Genomic DNA, 17176 nt, shown 5'->3' with positions numbered 1-17176 from the left:
TCCATAGGGCAGCTCACAGCAGGGCAGCTGGCTTCCCCTAAATGACTGACCCAAGAGAGAAGAGACCAAAAGAGAAGCTGCAGTGTCTTTTATAATCTAATTTAAGAAATGACCTGCCATTACTTCTGTTGTATTCTTTTGCTTACACAGACTGACCTTTCTACCAGCTGGGAAAGGATACTTTAAGGGTGCAAATACCAGGAGGCGGGGGTCACTAGCAGCTGTCTTGGAGGCCGGCTACCACAGTTGTAGAGAAAGTTTGAGGTCCAGGCTATGCACATCATTTATGAAGGAGCTGGCCTTAATACACAGTTCCGATCCTATTCCTTGGTCCAGAATTCCCTTATGCCTTTAAGGGATGGTTTCTCAGGACGCAGGGAGCAGGAATCCTTCGGAAGCCTCCCGTGTCTCGTTTGTCTACTGTTAGTCTTTCCGTCTGTTTTTACAGTCAGAGACATGCCACTGAGGGTTTGGGAGCATGGGAGGATTTCTTTGTTTTTGGATGCTGTCTGGTGAAATTGTCTTTGAAAGTCTGAGCATTTTGATTCTTTCACTTGTAGAGAAAGTTGGTTGAAGGAACTGTACCTGCCTTCAGCACTTACTGCTTTAAAAACTCTTTTACATTCATTTTCATGTGATCATCTCAAAGTAGTGCAGTAGTGTGATGAGATGGGAAGTTGACTTCCCTCTAAGTAAGCGCATCTTGAATTTGAGTTCTATCTTTCGCATTAATCGACTGTGTGATTTTGACAAAGTCATGTTCTCCTTCTTGACCCCGCTTTCCTTAAGTATAAATGGAGGTGTTGAAGTAGGTCTTAGGGTTTTGAAGTGCAACCTCACAGGCTCCTGGGGTGAGAAGGGGAGGTGGGAAGAGGCTGAAAGAGTGGAACTTCCCTACCTCCCTTTCAGCCAGAACAGCTGTCTGCTTTTTATGTTTAAAATACTGGTGTTTCTGTAAGATTTGATTGAAAAAAAGAGGTTGAAATGTTTTAAAAATTTGGAAACCACTGGATTGAATGATCTCAAAGGACTTCTCTGTGTAAAGAAAGAGGTTGGTTTTTCTGATGCCATTGGGTGAGCAGTAGCCTAAGAAGTGCTAGAGCACCCTGTTTTCTACATGTCCAGACACCAGTAGCAGGTCGGTGGACCTACTTGTCTCCCAAGAAAACTAGACTTTTACATCATCCTTTTCTCCTTAGACTTATATTTCCCAGTGTTGGGAGAGATGGACATTTATTGCTGATGGCTGCATCCCCCACTTCTCAGGCGGTGTAGCTTTCTCAGGAATCAGGATCCAGACATTGAGGGGTAAAGGCTTTTCTCGGAGAGGCAGAAGTCGTGCAGCAGGGTTCCTGGGAGAGGAGGAGGCTGGTGCATCAGTAAGTAGCAGGTGAGGAGGGCTTGTCTGCCGACTGGGCCTCTGCCTCCTATGGATTATTTAGATGTCAACATACTTTTCCTGGCCTATTATTGGACCCCAAGGCCATCTATCTTTTGGAAGCTAAACTAATGGAGTGGGTAGAGGTGGGATGAATTCAGATGAATCTTGCTTCAGATAGCTTGGGTGGGCTCTTGTCTTTTGGTGGCTGCAACACTTTTTGTTATTCCCTCATTGGCTGTAGAAGGCAGATCTTTGCCTGCTGATTGAATCTGATCTGTAGCCATCTTTCCCCTGCTTCCTATTCTCTTACTTTCCAGGTAAATATTCTTTTTGGAATAGAAGCCTGGAGATGAATGGTTTAGTGGAAACAGGACTGGACTGAGAATCAGTAGCTCTGGGTGCAGTTCCAGTTCTCTTACTTGCCTGTGTGAACCTGGGCAAGTTTCTTAATCTTTTCGCTTCTTTCTTTATATGTAAAATAGGTCTGCCGTGAAGATTGAAGGAGGTGAGCATGTGCATTGCTGCATCTGCCTCATAATGCATGCTTACTACGTTCTAAGTATTTGTGTGTTATTATTTTTGTACTTATATCTTTGAGAATTTAGGATACATGCTAATTAAACTGAAATCTCATATTAAATAAATATAACAAAGTTAACACTGGAAGAAATGATACAGATCTTCTTGTGTATTTATTTTACACTTGGACTATTTTATCATTGGAATTGCTCAGGCTCAGAGTGAAGAAGTGAATGGCCTGAGGTCATCCAGTGGAGGCAGCAGGCGCTCCGTTTACAATGCCTGGTTCTCCAATGGCAGGATGTCTGAGACCAGTGTGGTGGCTGGGCCTGAGCTAGCGAGCCACACTAGGTTCCTAACTTTATGCTTTGAGGGCCATTCATCTGTGTGCCCAGAGAAACCAGTGGCCATCTTGCATTTGGATACTGCTGGCTAAAGACAATCTGGTAACTTCTTACTGTCCTGAGAAGGACTGACTACCTGGTATAGAGCTGGGCCCCTGCAGATGTACTTGGTGGTTCTTTCCTTGACAAATGAACCTCTCCCTCTCTCTACATAAATTAAAAATGAGTCCTGAAAAGAGCAGGCTAGTGTAGCAGGCACGATGTCTCTGGAAGTGAATGACCTCGAGTGCTGGGATGGAAGTATAGGAAGAAGGAGGAAAGGAGAACAGAAAAGATCAGAAAATTCCTTGGGCATGTTTTATTCCCTCCAGAATTGGCTAACAGCTATTCTTTCTGTTGTTGTGTGAACAGAGAATTGTGGAATTTTGGGACAGAAAGTTCCCTTTAAGGGCATCAAGCACAGCCTTTGCCCAATGATTGAATTTCTTTTGCAAAGTTCCTGTCAACTATTTCTCCAGTATCTGCTTGCATACTTCCATGACAGAGTGCTCTCTACTGCTAGAGGCAGTTATTTTCATGCTTTGACGTTGCCTCTTAAAACTAAAATCTGCTCCTGTATGGCTTCTAATCACGGGCCTCTTATGTGAGGAAGCTCAGGCTCAGGCAGATGAAATGGTGTGTGTCAGGCTGGTGGGTTTGTATCCTCCTTTCCACCTCCAGCTAAGGGGACCAGGCAGGCCAGACCCGGGATTTCCGCTCTAGAGCCTTAGATCCATCCTCATGTCTTTGTGGGTGAGTGGTTTTTATGAAAATTATTTATTCTTTTTTATGAACTTGCTGAATTTATTAGAACCAGTAGAGATTACTATTATTAGAAATTATTTTACTACTAGAAAGAAACTTGCTGATTATATTGTGTGGTTTTATCATTTTATAGATGAGTAACTATTAAAGACATCTGCCCCAAGTGACACAGAAATTCTGTGACAGAACTGGATTCAGGGCCCTGGTCTCCTGGGGGCCAGTCCTGGATGTCTTTCTATAGACAGCTCTTCCAAAGGAGCTGTCACTAAACTTAAAACCTTTTTTTATTAAGTGCCACATGGCCTGTGCACCTTGAGATTTCTATTAGAAGAGACAACATCAGTTAAAAATTACATAGATTTCCATTTAAAAATATCACTCTGTTTTATCTAAAAATATGCTGTTTGACAACAACACAAGAGAAGGCGAAGGGTTCCATCCACAGATATTTGTAGCACGCCTATAGGAGCCCAGGCACCAAATTCTCCAGAATTTCTGTTTGAGGGCATAACTCAGAAATCTTCACTTTTGTGAAACTTTCTGGCCCTTCCCTTTCCCCACCCCCATCCCTCATGGAAATGTTCCTCATTATAGAACTTCTCATGCTGCACAGGCAATACAGGGGGCCATCCCCCAAAGCCTGGAGTTATCCCCTGAAGGGCTGGCTCCTTCAAAGGAGCACAGGCTTCCCTGGCCAGGTGAGTGTTCTAGGAACCCATCTGCAGCAGTGTACCAGCTGGCATTGTTGTGAGAGGCTGTGTTTGGCTTCAGTAAATTTTATTTTTTTTGAAGACTCAGTGCGTCTGCCCATTTCAGGAGGGGTGATTTACGAGCGCATCTGACCGCACTGCACTGAGTGCTCAGCAGTTTTTGACCCAAAACAGCAGGACTGCAGTGCCCCACTCTCCCTATTCACCCGATCTCGCCCTGAGCGACGTTTTTTTTTTGTTTCCCCGATGAAAAAAATCCTCAAAGGGAAATGTTTTGCTGATGTGGAAGAAGTGAAACAAAAAACAGCAGAAGCACTGAAAAGCATTAAAATCGGTGAGTTCAGACACTGTTTTGAGCAGTGGAAAAACGTCTTGATAGATGTATTGCATCAAATGGAGAGTACAGTACTCTCCTGTAAAGGTGATTAAAGTTTAAACATGTAAAAATAAATACACAATTTTTTAAAACTAAATTCTGTTTTTTGGGGGTCTCCCCTCATATGGTATGGTAAAAAGAATATGACATTGGAATCAAACAGGCAGACCTGAGTTGGATTTTGGTTTCAAATAATTCATGTAAAGTGCTTATCAGTGTGCTAGACACACAGTAAGAGTTCCTGAAATGTTACCTACTGTAATAATTTTTTATTGTTACTTATGTCATATTTCCACCTTTAACCTAGGAGCTCTTAAGGGCAGTATATCTATATCTATCTATCTATATATATACACACACGTACATATATATACTTTTCTGTAAGTCATAACCCATGGGTTGTAGATTTAATAGAGTAAGTTGGACTAGCATTTAAAAGAAGTCAAATAACCCTGACCGGGTAGCACAGTTGGTTAGAGTGTCATCCCCACACATCAAGGTCATGGGTTTGGTCCCCAGTCAGGGCACACACAAGAATCAACAACCAATGAGTGCATGAGTGAGCGGAACAACAAATTGGTATTCCTCTATCTCCTTTCTTCTCTCTCTCTCTCAAAATCAATGAAAAATTAACAAAAAAAGTCAAATAGAACACATCAGAGAAAATACCAGAATACATTGTACATAGAGGACTGTTTTGTGAAACATGTGTTTCAGTTTTGTATTTATAGATGTGTGATCTGCGTGTTTGTGTGCATGCATGTGCACTGGGTTTCCGTATAAATTTTATTCCTACCATAGGTTGTAGACAGAACAGTTTGAGAACACCTGCGTTAGGGAAGAGACTGCCTGCTACTTGTATCTCTTATTCACAGGACCTAGCACAGGGTCTGGAGCAGATCAGATGCACGTGTCACTAAGATGAGTCAGCCTGAAATTAATTGCTTAGTCTATGATACAGACAGTAAATGCAATATAGGCTCAAAAAAGGGGTGTAATTTTCTTAAGAAACAGTTTAGTAAAGTAGTTAAGAGCTTAGTTTTCTGATGTCTGAAGATTGGGGGATAAATTGCAGCTCTGCTTTCTGACTAAGGCAGTAAGGCAAGTAACTTAACCTCTCTTATCTTCATTTTCTTTATCTCTAAAGTGGGTCTACTAATTACCTCAGGTTGTGAAGATTCAATGAAACAAAGTTGGTATAGTGGCCAGCACATAATGAGTACGTGCATAATGTTTTCACGGGCTGCAGTGCTCATGGGAGGCTCCTTGGAAGAAGCAGGCATTTGTCCTTGAAGTACTGGTAAGAATTGGACGGAGAGCATGTTTGAGACGCCCGGTGTGTGTCTGAGCACTCTGGGAAAGCCCTCAGTGTCTTTTTCTCCTGTGTATCCTTTTCCCATGATTTCTCTCATCACCATAGTCTTTTTTCTCTTCTAAACCACTTCCTGGGGAGAAAGTCCAACGGGAGTTGTTACAGCTTGCCTTGGCCCCTCCCAGAGGCCAGAGAAGAGGAAATTAATGCAGGTTGTCTCAGGCAGAACGCCTGCCTTAACGTTGCATAAGGGCAGTGGCAGAGCCGCTCAGTTTGGCCCCTGCAAGATTTCACTCGTATGTGGAATCTAATGAACAAACTGAACTAATAAGCAAAATAGAGACAGACTCATAGAAGGAGGGCAGGATGACAGTAAGGGGGCCGGGGAGGTTGGGGGTGGAGGGATGAAGAAAAAGGGAAAAAGGACCCATGGGCATGGACAACAGTGTGGTGATTGCTGGGGGGTAGGGTGGGTAAGGGGACTAAATTGTAATGGCAAAAAATGCAATAAAGATGAAATTAAAAAAAAAAGAAAGGAAGGGCCCTGGACAAGGTAAATAGGAAGAGTTCTTGGCCTCTGGTCCAAAGCCCAGGCTGGAACTCCAGAGGGCAGGTCCTTGAGAAGGTAGGCAACTGGGAATGTGGGAGAAAGGTCAGCCCTGTCTCTGACTTCTGATGATGCTAGAAAGGAAGTGGATTCTGTGTCCAAACCTGGGGAGGGGAGAGGGAGAGGGGAAAAGGGAGTTGGGACAGGAAAGAGAGAGTGCTTGCAAGGTATCTGAGTTAGTCGTGGAGTAGCACCAGTCTGAGATTCAGGAGACCTGGGCTCTGGTTTTGACTTTCCTACTGAATCTCTGTTCCTTTGTAAACTACTTGCCCATTTTAGGCCTTGGTAAAGAAAGAGGCGCTCTAAAACCTGTTTTAGGTCTAAATTTTATACTTGTTTAATAAATTCTAGAAGAGAGATTGAAATGAAATACTCTTAGGAGTTCAAAGGCAGAGGAAGAGAATGTCTATTTGATTTGTTTAGTCCATATTAGAGGTCTTACCCTTAGGACTATTGCTGTTTTGGATTGTGTAACTCTGTTTGGGGGGTATGAGGATGTTCTGTGCCTTGTAGGATGCTTAGCAACATCATTGTTGTCTTCTACCCTCTAGATACCAGTAGCATCTACCCCCACCTTTATCCACAAGCGCAACAATCAAAAATGCTTCTAGACATTTTTGTCCCCTGGGTGGCAATATCAACCCTGATTGCCAATCAGTTGTCTAGCCCTGACTGGTGTGGCTTAGGTTGATGGTTCGATTCCCAGTCAGGGCATTTGCCTGGGTTGTGGCTTGGTCCCTGGTTGGAGTGTGTGTGAGAGGCAACCAGTTGATGTTTCTCTGTCACATTGATGTTTCTCTCCCTCTCTTTCTCCCTCCCTTCCTCTCTCCCTAAAAGTAAATGAATAAACTTTTTATAAAAAAAGAAAATCAGTGGTCTATATACATGCAATTTGTAGGAACTACTAAAATTAATTGAAAAATAAAAACATAATGTAACATAATTTCATACTTATATAGCTCTTACTATGAGGCAGACACTGTTCTAAGCCTTTAAATATATTAGCTTGCCCTGGCTGGTGTAGCTCAGTGGATTGAGCATGGGCTGCAAACCAAAATGTCACAGGTTCGATTCCCAGTCAGGGTACATGCCTGGGTTGCAGGCCGTAAACCCCAGCAACCGCACACTGATGTTTCTCTCTCTCTCTCTCCCTCCCCTCTCTAAAAAGAAATAAATAAAATCTTTTAAAAAATATATTAGCTTATTTAATCTCCAAGATAATCCTATGAGTTAGGTACTGTTACTGTCCCTGTTTTACTGGTGAGGAAACTGAGAGAAAAAGGTTAAATGAATTAATAGCAGCTAATGTTTTTATGAATTGTTATGTGTCAGGGACTCTGCTGAATACCTTGCCTGTATGTCCTCTCTTTTAACCCTCACAGTCACTCTGTGAGGTTGGTACAGGTGTTATTACTGCTGGAGAAGCTGCAGTGTGCCTGACCCTGTACAGAGCCCTGGGGACAGACTCGTTTCCAGAGTCCTTTTTCCTGTTTTGTCTTACTGTGAAGTAGGCAGCATTAAGGGTACCCCCGCTCTTTTGAGTTTGCTTTACACACTTTGCTTTTATGGAAGACCTACATTAGCACTTGTTTTTGCTAATGGGTAGAAATTTGAAGAGGATTTTCTTTTATGAAAAAAGACAAAAAGTGAAAAAGCATTCAGCATTTCTTTTTCAGAGCGTTGTTAAAGAGGCAGTGCGCTCACTCCAAGCAGGGAGAGTGGCTTCGCCAAGTTCCTTCCCTAGGACTATGCTCAGCATCCTGGCATCAAGCGGCTGTGACTTTGAACTGGGTCTGTGAACATCTGTGCTTTATCTCGACTTACTTTGTGAATCTGTTAGCAAGATGTGTCTGTCCTGAGGTAATTGTTTCTTTGCTGTACGCCCTTTCAGTTGATGAAAGGAAAGGTTTCATAGGGAGCTCTACTCCCGGATAGCAGGGGAGACCTGTATCCTCATTTCATACCTGAAAGAAACAGACTCGGAGGGAGAAAGGGGCGGAAACTGAGCATCTGCAGGCAGTCAGGTAACAATGTGCGGCAAAGAGAAACCAAGCCCCTGGTTGCGACGGAGGGAGAGCGGAGAGGAGCTCCTCCTGGTTGGTCATTTAAAGTTCGTTAGTAAGTTTTTCTTCTGCATATGTACCCTCCTACCTATTTCTTCCTGACTGACACTAGCTGTGTTTCACAGGTTAACTATAATTGGCTTATTTTAAAAATGACCGACTTCTACAGTATTCTATCCTGTAAGCTTCACGAGTGTAGACTCACGTACAACCAGACTGTCTGTTTACCACAACATCTCAGCACAGTGCCTTGCGCGCAGCAGCTTTTATTGGTGAAATTCCTGAATCCATAGAGACATGGGAAGGGGGCCGAGAGTCAGAGAGATTGGTTTATTCACAATTAGACTGCAATTTGGTAGCAATTTGGGGGTTAGATACGGTTTTTCCTGTCCTCAGGTCCAGAGTTCTTTGTGTACAAAGAATGGTGCTCCTTGCCATGTACCTATCGTACGATTGGGACTACTGTATCATCTTGCTGTGTGGGCTTCGGCAAATCACTCAGTTTTTCCTTCTACAAACAGAAGTATTAAACAGCTGTTCTTTTCTCCTCTCCATCTTTGGTTGCCCGCCAGTGATGCCTTAGAGTGGCTTCCAAACACAGAATGGTGAGTGTCTACCGAGAGCCAGGGAGGCCCCATTCCCTTCTCCTTGCCAGCCCACAACTAGAAGTCATGTTATCCCTCCTGGAAAACTGCTTCCTCTTTTAGCGGTGATGTGGTTGTGGTCAGGGTACATAGATTGAAACAGAAAGTAAGTTTGGGTTCTGGGGGAAGAAGGCGACTGGGGTTCCTACTTACACCCTTTCTTTATTCAGGATTGCACATTGAGTGCCTGGGGTCACATACTTTGGAGCTTTCTTACTCTTCAAATTTTGGGGTGTGCTCATTTTCCTTTTAACTTGTGAGAAAAAGGCACAAACCTACTTGAGTTAGGTGAGAAAAATGCCCTTCTCTCTTTGTTAAAGAGCCCTTCTCTCTTTTGGTCAGTAAAATTAGTAACAAGAAATGTCCATCGAGAGAAAATAAGTGTCTCAGGAAGTCGGCTGTGTGCAGAGCACTTTCATATCTGTTTTTTTACCTCATTTTCCAGCCATCCTGCAAAGTGGGGATTGCTATTGTTATCCTGGCTTTACAGATAATTAAGGCTCAGTGAGAAGTCATGGTTATGCAGGTAGTGAATGGGAGAACCAGGATTTGAACCTCGGTCTGACTCCTGAGACCACTGGGTGCTCCTGCCACCGTGCAGTATTAAGTGTGTGTTCAGTGGCTTTATTGAGATAATAATTTACATACCATAAAGTTTTCCTACTTAAAGTGTATAATTCTCTGTTTTGTAGTATATTCACAGGTCATCACCACAATCTAGTTTTATAACATGTTGTCCTCCTAAAAGAAGCCCATTAGTAGTCACTCACCATTCTCCCCCATCCCCATCGTCCTAGCCCTAGGCAACTATTAATCTATTTCCTGTCTTTATAGATTTGATTTGCTTATTTTGGACATTTCATATAAATGGACTCTTACAGTATGTGCTTTTTGTATTTTGTTTCTTTCACTTAGTCTGTTTTCAAGGTTCATTAATGTTGTAATGTGTCATTTCTTTTTATTGCTGAATAATGTTTGGTAATATTTTTTTGCTGAAAAGAATCCATTGTATGAAATTCTATTTATTTCTATCCACAAATTGTACTTATTGCCGAATAATATTCCATTGTATGGATATACAACATTTTATTTATCCATTCATCAGTTGATGGACATTTGGGTTGTTTTCATTAAAAAAAGATTTATTTTTAGAGAGGGGAAGGAAGAGAGAGAAACAACAATCTATGGTTGTTTCTTGAGCACCCCCTACTGGGAACCTGGCCTGCATCCCAGGCATGTGCCCTGACTGGGAATAGAACCAGCAACCCTTTGGTTTTCAGGCCAGCACTCAATCCTCTAAGCCATACCAGCCAGGGCTGTTTTCATTTTTTTTTAGTTATGAATGATGCTGCTGTGAACAATTATGTACAGTTGTTGTGTGGATGTATATTTTCATTTATGTTAGGTATATATGTAGGGGTAGAATTGTTGGATTACATGACAAGTCTATTTTAACTTTTTGAGGAACTGCCAGACTTTTTCCCAGAGGGACTGCACCACTTTACATTGTCCCAGAGGTTCTAAGTTTTCCACATCCTCATCAATAATTGTTGTTATCTGTATTTTTTATTGCAGACATCCTAGTGAGTATGAAATGGAATCTATTTCATTGTGATTTGGATTTGAATTTCCTTAATGAATAATGATGTTGAACATCTTTGTAAGTGTGTATTAGCCATTTGTATATCTTTGGACAGATGCCTATTCAGACCCTTCATTCATTTTTTCCCCACATTTTTTCTTTCCTTCTTTTTTCCCATCACCCTTCCCCACCCCCCCCCCCGCCACCCATACCCTTGTCCACCTCCACCTATGCCCCTTTCCCTTCCACAATTACCATGCTTTTGTCTGTGTCTATAAGGTCTTTCTTTTCTGGGGGGTGGGAGTTATTTGTCTTTTTACCATTAAGAGTTCTTAATATATATAAGAACTCTTAATATATATAAGAACTCTTAATAATAAAAAGACAACTCCCCCCCCTCCCCCCAAGAAAGAACGAACTTACACAGACAAAATTGCGATATGTATTCTGGATACAGTGACCTCATCAGATATATGATTTATAGATATTTTCTCCTATTCTGTGAATTGTCCTTTCACTTTCTTGTTGCTCCTGCTTACAGCACAAAAATATTTAATTTAGATGTAGATAATTTATTGTATTTAGTTTTTTCTTTTGCTTTTTGTGCTTTTGGTGCCATACATAAGAAACCACTGACTAATCATCCAAGGTCATGAGTATTTATAACTATATTTTCTTCTAAGGGTCTTGTAGACTTAGCTCTAGGATGTGTTTTGAGTTACTTCTTTTTATATGGTATGAGATAGAGGTCCAGTTGCATACTTTGCACATGAAGCCAACATGAGTGGAGCTCCAACTGGCCAAATCAGGGTCTGAGTACTGTGAGGAGGGGATCTTGTAGGGGAGGAGCTCACCTGGTGAAGCCTCTCTGACCTTCATAGTTAGAATTAATCCTTTTTTTCTTCTGATGGAGTGCTCACTTTACTCCTCCTGCTTTCGTGATTACCGTGTATTTGTAGCCCCTGATTCATTCATTAGCTGTTCCTTCAATGCACCCAACACACAACATATGACACTGTGTCTGGTAGACACTCAGGGGAGGCTGATGGAACTGTCTGCGGAGGGAATGAGCTCTGGGTTTTGAGTCTTACTTGTTTTGAGTCAAATAAGTTGTTCTTATTTGAGGTCTTTTCACAGGCCCTGCGGAGGCAGGTTTAAGAGGCTTGGACTATAGGAAAGGATTTGGACCATGGCACTGCTGAATCAGATGCCTGCCCTATGCCAGAGCTGTTTCTGAGAAAATTATATATTCACACTCCAAATAGTTCCTTAAAGATTTTCCCTACATTCTCATCCCAAATAAAAAATTCTTGGCTATAGATATAGGGGTATTTAAAGCAGGAAATAAGGGCAGCTACTTCCCTTTACCAGAAAACTTGCCTCATACTGTGTGAAGGGCAGTGTGATGACAGCGAGACTTCGGGCAGCCTGTCTGCCACTTACTCTGTCTCTGGAGAAGCATGTAGGCCGAAGGATCAGCAAAGGAGGGTTTTTAGACCTTCTCAGTAATTTACGAACCTATCTTCCAGGTGCTGTATAGAGAAAAGCAGCATCAGAGGTTAGGTTCCTTGCATTATGTGCGGATATCCGGGAAGGAAGAAAAGGACCGGAGACCGTCTTTTCTTTGGTCTCGCTACCAACGTTGCTCCAGCCATAGCCACATTTTGGTCCTCTCTTGTCCTGCTTATCCCTTCCCCAGGCCTTTGTCCAGGTTTTCTTTTCTGCGCTAAGCTTGAACTGTCTCATTTCAAAGGTGTAGGTTCTTTTCCATCTTTCGTAATCATAGCAATGAATGGTAAAAGACTGATTGTTCACTTTTGCTTTTCCTCTCAGATTTTTAGTCTAGTTAAAATGATTTTGAAATTGAGGTCAGAACATCCTCCTATCTCTACATGCAGTTTTTAGCGCGTCCCGCTGAGGTGCGGCGTCCCAGGGACGGCAGTCAGACGGTGCTCACACGGGGCTGGGCGTAGTGTGTGTGATGCGGCCTGCGAGGCCGCGGAGGGTTCTCAAGGGGAGGTGAGCACCACTCTGCCGGCCTAGTGGTAATTGAAATCCTTTTTTTGTTTCATGTTGGAGCAGCAGTATGGGAAGATCTGTAGGATGTAATGGGCCTGAATTCTGCTTCCAGCTCTGATATTTACTAGGTTTTCAGGTTTTGGCAAGTGTTGAGCTCTCTGTGCCTCATTTTTTCTCAACCGTAAACTGAGGATAATAAAGCTGATATTTGTTTTTAGAGCTGTTAGGATAAATTCGATTCTCCCAGGGCAGACTCTGGTTTTGACTTTGTCACTGACAGTGGTAACCATCAACCAAAGCATTGTGTCTAGCTTAGTATCTCATTTGACACTTCTCCAGCCACTTTCACTCACATGATCTTATGTAATCTTTACTGTATGTGCCAAGGGACAGGCAGTGTGGTGGTTCCCATTTGACAAATGAGGGAACATGCTCAGAGAAGTTAGGTCTGAGGACCAGGACTTCTGAGTTCCAGTCAGGATTCCTTTGTACCCTGACCAGTCCCAGGAGAGGGCAGTGTAGTAAGAGTCCATTCGGGAAAGTCAAGAATACCCTGATGACTGATAGCATTAGCTATAAGTTTGGGAAAGTCATCCCAGTTTCTACTTGATTAAAACAAAAATCTAACTGTTTGACCTAATGTTCTTTATTCAGTAGAGCTCTCGGACATTTACTTTGCTATACATGTGCTTGGCCTGGGCCCTTTCCTCAGGCTGCTCACATGTCGCTGTGGGTCGTAGATGATCTACGCAGATGGGAAGAGCCACAGCACTTGTGTGCGCGTTGGGCCGAGGGCAGGTGGTGGCACTGGTGTGGCAGCGGTCCAGGAGAGATGGCTTTGGGCCTGAGCTTTGTGAGGAGAAACCTCACCGGACTGTGTGTAAGAATTAAATTGGTAATGGGTGTGACTGTGCTTTGTTAATTGTAAAACACTACATAAATGTTGGGGATCGTCATACCTTATAGAAGGTGCTTTTCTTCAAAAACTTGGCTGGCTCAGTGAAACATCACAGTTAGAGTTTAAGCTTAGTTAAAGTAAGAAGAAATATTTCAGTGGCAAGAAAGATTGGGAAATTAATAAAAAAATTCTGCATGTAAAGTGTTTTGAATCTAGGAGTCCTTAAAATGGGGATAGGCTTATTAAAATGGTCTGCTGCTTTGATGACACAGTAGACCTTCAAACTACTTCTGGATTTATAAAGAATTTATAATCACTTTTTTAAAAAAAGCCACTTGTGCTGCTGTAGCATTTAGAATATTGAAGGGAGATATTTAAGGCAGCCTAGGAAACAAGCGTATATCCTGGCTTATAAAAGAGATCAGAGCAAGGCAGAAAATTGGGTGCCTGAATTAGATGCCAAGAGATATGTGATGTTTTTATTTTTAGATATGTTTGGATTTGGTGTATTTAATTGCTGGGAACCTTCTATGTCTTAGGCTTTGATTAGGTCCTGAGGGAACAGAAATGACTGAAACATTCGCTAACCAAGGGGACCTATAGTTTGACTGGAGATATAAGACACCTGTGATATTAAAGTGATGAGTTTTTGGGAGGTGCTCTAAGGTCCTAAAAGAGGAGGACCTACTCAGGCCTTAGGGCAGGACTATATCAGAGACGGCAAGTGGGAGGAGATGATGCCCGAAGAGGGGGATAGTGGAGACAAAAAGGCTGTTCCCAGCAGAGGTAGCAGCGTGCACAAAGGCCTGCAGGCCTAGAGTAGTGTCTGGGACTAAAAGCACTAAAAAAATAGGAGATAAATTCCTCAGAAGTGAATGCTGGGATGATGTCAGGGTTGCCAACCTTTTGGCATCTCTGGGCCACACTGGCAGAAGAAGAGTTGTCTTAGGCCACACATTAAATACACAAACACTAACAAAAACTGATGAACAGAAAAAAAGGTTTTAAGTAAATTTTTGATTTTGTGTTGGGCTGCATCCATAGCCATCCTGGGCCACATGTGGCCCTCGGGCTGGAAAAGGACACCCCGATTGTAACTGATAAGACGTTAGGTTGTCCCGTTTTTTAGGTGAGAGCATTTTTACTTTGTTAGGGTTAGTGGCAACATGTTAGCATGGAATATTTAAAAAAATAATTTATATATGGGAATAAAATGTAGAACTAAGAGGTAAATAAATAGTCATCATTTGTCTTTACTGCACAGCATTTTGAGTACCCCAATTTATGGGAGCACAGATGCTATCCCCTAAAAGAGATGAAAATTTAGATACTTGCTTCTCAAACTTCCCTGCTTCTAGGGCACAGACAGTGACCTGCGTTTCACTAACACCATGTGCCTACACCACACTTGGATTCAGGACTTACTGACCTGAGAGAGAAAGTGATGGGGAACTAACACAGCATCGCCAGCAAGGCTGAGTCTCTGGCAGTGACGTGGTCTTGGTGCTAGTGGCTGTTGCTCAGAGGATGAATTCTTGGCCCCCACGTGGCAGTAGCATCTGATGATAAGAAGTAATTGCAATGGTTTCCTCATTGGACTAGTTCTTCAGTGTGGCTTTGTGCTTTGTTCTGGAAGTTCAGTCTTAAACCTGTTTCCCCGGCCTTTCCGGGACTGTGAGTCACCCGATGCCTTTCAGCGAATTTATTCTGTGCTTAATCAGCCAGTGTCTGGTGCTCATATCCAAGAACCCTTTGACTCAGGGGTCAGCTAACTATAGCTTGTGGGACAAATCTGACCCATCAACTGTTATTTTGTAAGTAAAGTTTTACTGAAATACAACCATACTTATTAGTTTACATATTTTCTATGGCTGCTTTTGTGTTTGTTACACAGGTTGAGTTGAGTATTGGAGACAGCAGTGAAATGCCTTGCAAAATATTTATTATCTGCCCTTTTGCAGGAAAAAAGTTTCCCAACTCCTGTTTTAACTGATAATAGTTGTCTCTTAACAAAAGTGAAATGCTTTTCCCCTCAGACAGCGAGAGTTGATCAGTTTATGTTTTGCTTCCTTCCTTTTGAGTTTGGCATATTGGGACGGCCCTCTAATCACCTGAGCTACCCAGCCAGGGCTCTGCCTTTTGATTTTGGTTTGGCTTCCAGGATGCTCAGAGCAAAATTTGGTCATGAATTGCAATAGTCACCTCTAGCATGGGCTTTTGGTACAGACATACCTCATTTTATTGCACTTTGTTTTATTGTGCTTCACAGATAATGTATTTTTTACAGGTTGAAGGCAAGACCATCCACCAGCAAAAAGATTATGATTTTTTTTAATTGCAACACTTGCTTTATTGAGGTGGCCTGTGTTAGGGTGGTCCGCGATGTGGGCTGTGAAAGAATTCACGAAGACAAGAAAAGGCAGAGAGCGAAGTGTTTTCACTTTCCAAGACGGGAAAGGGGTATGGTGTGGAGAGATACGCCAGCACCGAGGGGTGGGGGCTTTGAGCTTTTATTGGATTCGACTGGATTATAAAAGGTGGGGGGTTGCTGTTGTGTAGTCCCTGGGCTGTTAGGGGAGTTGCAACACCAGAGGTTTGGGTGGTTTTGCATAAACTACAGTTTGCTCCAATGTTATCTTTTGCCTGTGGCTGTGGTGGGGAGGGGTTTGTTTAGTCACATTCTGTTCTAGTAGTTTCCAGTCCTGGGGACAAAAACCCAGAAGAGTAAAATGGCAGTCATGTTTAACAAGGTCAAAGGTCTGTCGGCAGATAGTGTCACAATAGCAAATGGTACCAGCTGTATGTTTTCAGTCTGGAACTGAATCTACATTTATCTCCAAGGTGTATGCCTATACTTGGTGTAATTTTCTTCTACTTTATGACCTGTATCCCATTGGTGATTACTGTTGTTGTAAGAGATACATACACACACACACACCTTTATACGTATAAGCAACTGGAAAACATTTTAGAAATAGATAAGGTTGTACTGTTACTCTGTATAAAAATAAGGGCTTATTAGGGGTGATTGGCTAGCTTCTGGGACCATTCAGTCTTCCTTTCATATCTACTCTGCATTGTCGTAATTTGTTAAATCTCCTCTAATCTCATGCTAGTAAGAGGAATTCACTTACAGTTAGGGACAAGTGGCTGATAAGGAATTAACGTTTTAGACTAGTAAGAATCCTCTTCCTCTTGATTCTCTAACATGCTTCTTGATTGTAACAATTAGGAAAGTCTTCACCTGTAGTAACAGAAAACCTGACAATGACTTAAAATGTAGAGATTAGTTTCGTTCACTTAACAAGTAGTCCGGAGAGAGGTGGCTGGGTGCTGGCATGGGATTCAGTGAGTCAGAGTGCTGTTTGGAACCCAGGCTCTGTCTGTTTTCCCACTCTGCAGCTGGAGTGTTTGCTTCCAACACTTGTGCCCATGACCTCATGGTTACAAGATGGCTGCTGCAGCGCTAGAAAGAATGTTGGAGGAAGAGGCAAGTGGGAAAGGCAGACTCAGTACTCCTTTTTGCCCTGTTTTCTAAGTAAAGCAACTATTTCCCCAGAATTCTCAAAGCTTCTTGTATGATTTACTGGCTAGGGCTGTGTCACATGGGCATACCAAACGTATAAAGGAAAGCTGGGAAAATTAATATTTAGTTTTCTCATTGCCTTCCTGGGCAAAGTTAGGGTTTATATAGCAAGGGTGAAAGGAGGAATAGATTTAGTTGGGAATTTGAAAATCATTAAAGACTTTTTAACGTGGTTTTTAAAAATGTGTTTGTACTCTGCATTATTCCATGAAAATATGTAGTAGTATCTGTGTTTTATTAACATTGCTTTATTCTGGGCTGGGGATATGGTAATAAATGAGAAAATATGGTATCTTTTGAGTCCAGAGGTGGAAAGATGTATGTTTCAGTC

At 42.3% G+C, this 17176-nt stretch overlaps 1 protein-coding gene across 2 annotated transcripts in view; it reads left to right on the top strand.

The window, feature by feature from the left end:
• The window catches only part of PAK1 (p21 (RAC1) activated kinase 1), a 140641-nt gene that overhangs the window by 36366 nt on the left and 87099 nt on the right, over nt 1-17176 (top strand). The gene's annotated exons all lie outside the window — the stretch shown is intronic.

This window comes from Phyllostomus hastatus, unplaced genomic scaffold (genome assembly GCF_019186645.2).
Source record: "Phyllostomus hastatus isolate PE091 unplaced genomic scaffold, TTU_PhHast_1.1 phas_scaffold_317, whole genome shotgun sequence".
Lineage (NCBI taxonomy): Eukaryota > Metazoa > Chordata > Mammalia > Chiroptera > Phyllostomidae > Phyllostomus > Phyllostomus hastatus.
This window is presented reverse-complemented; position numbering and strand designations above follow the sequence as displayed.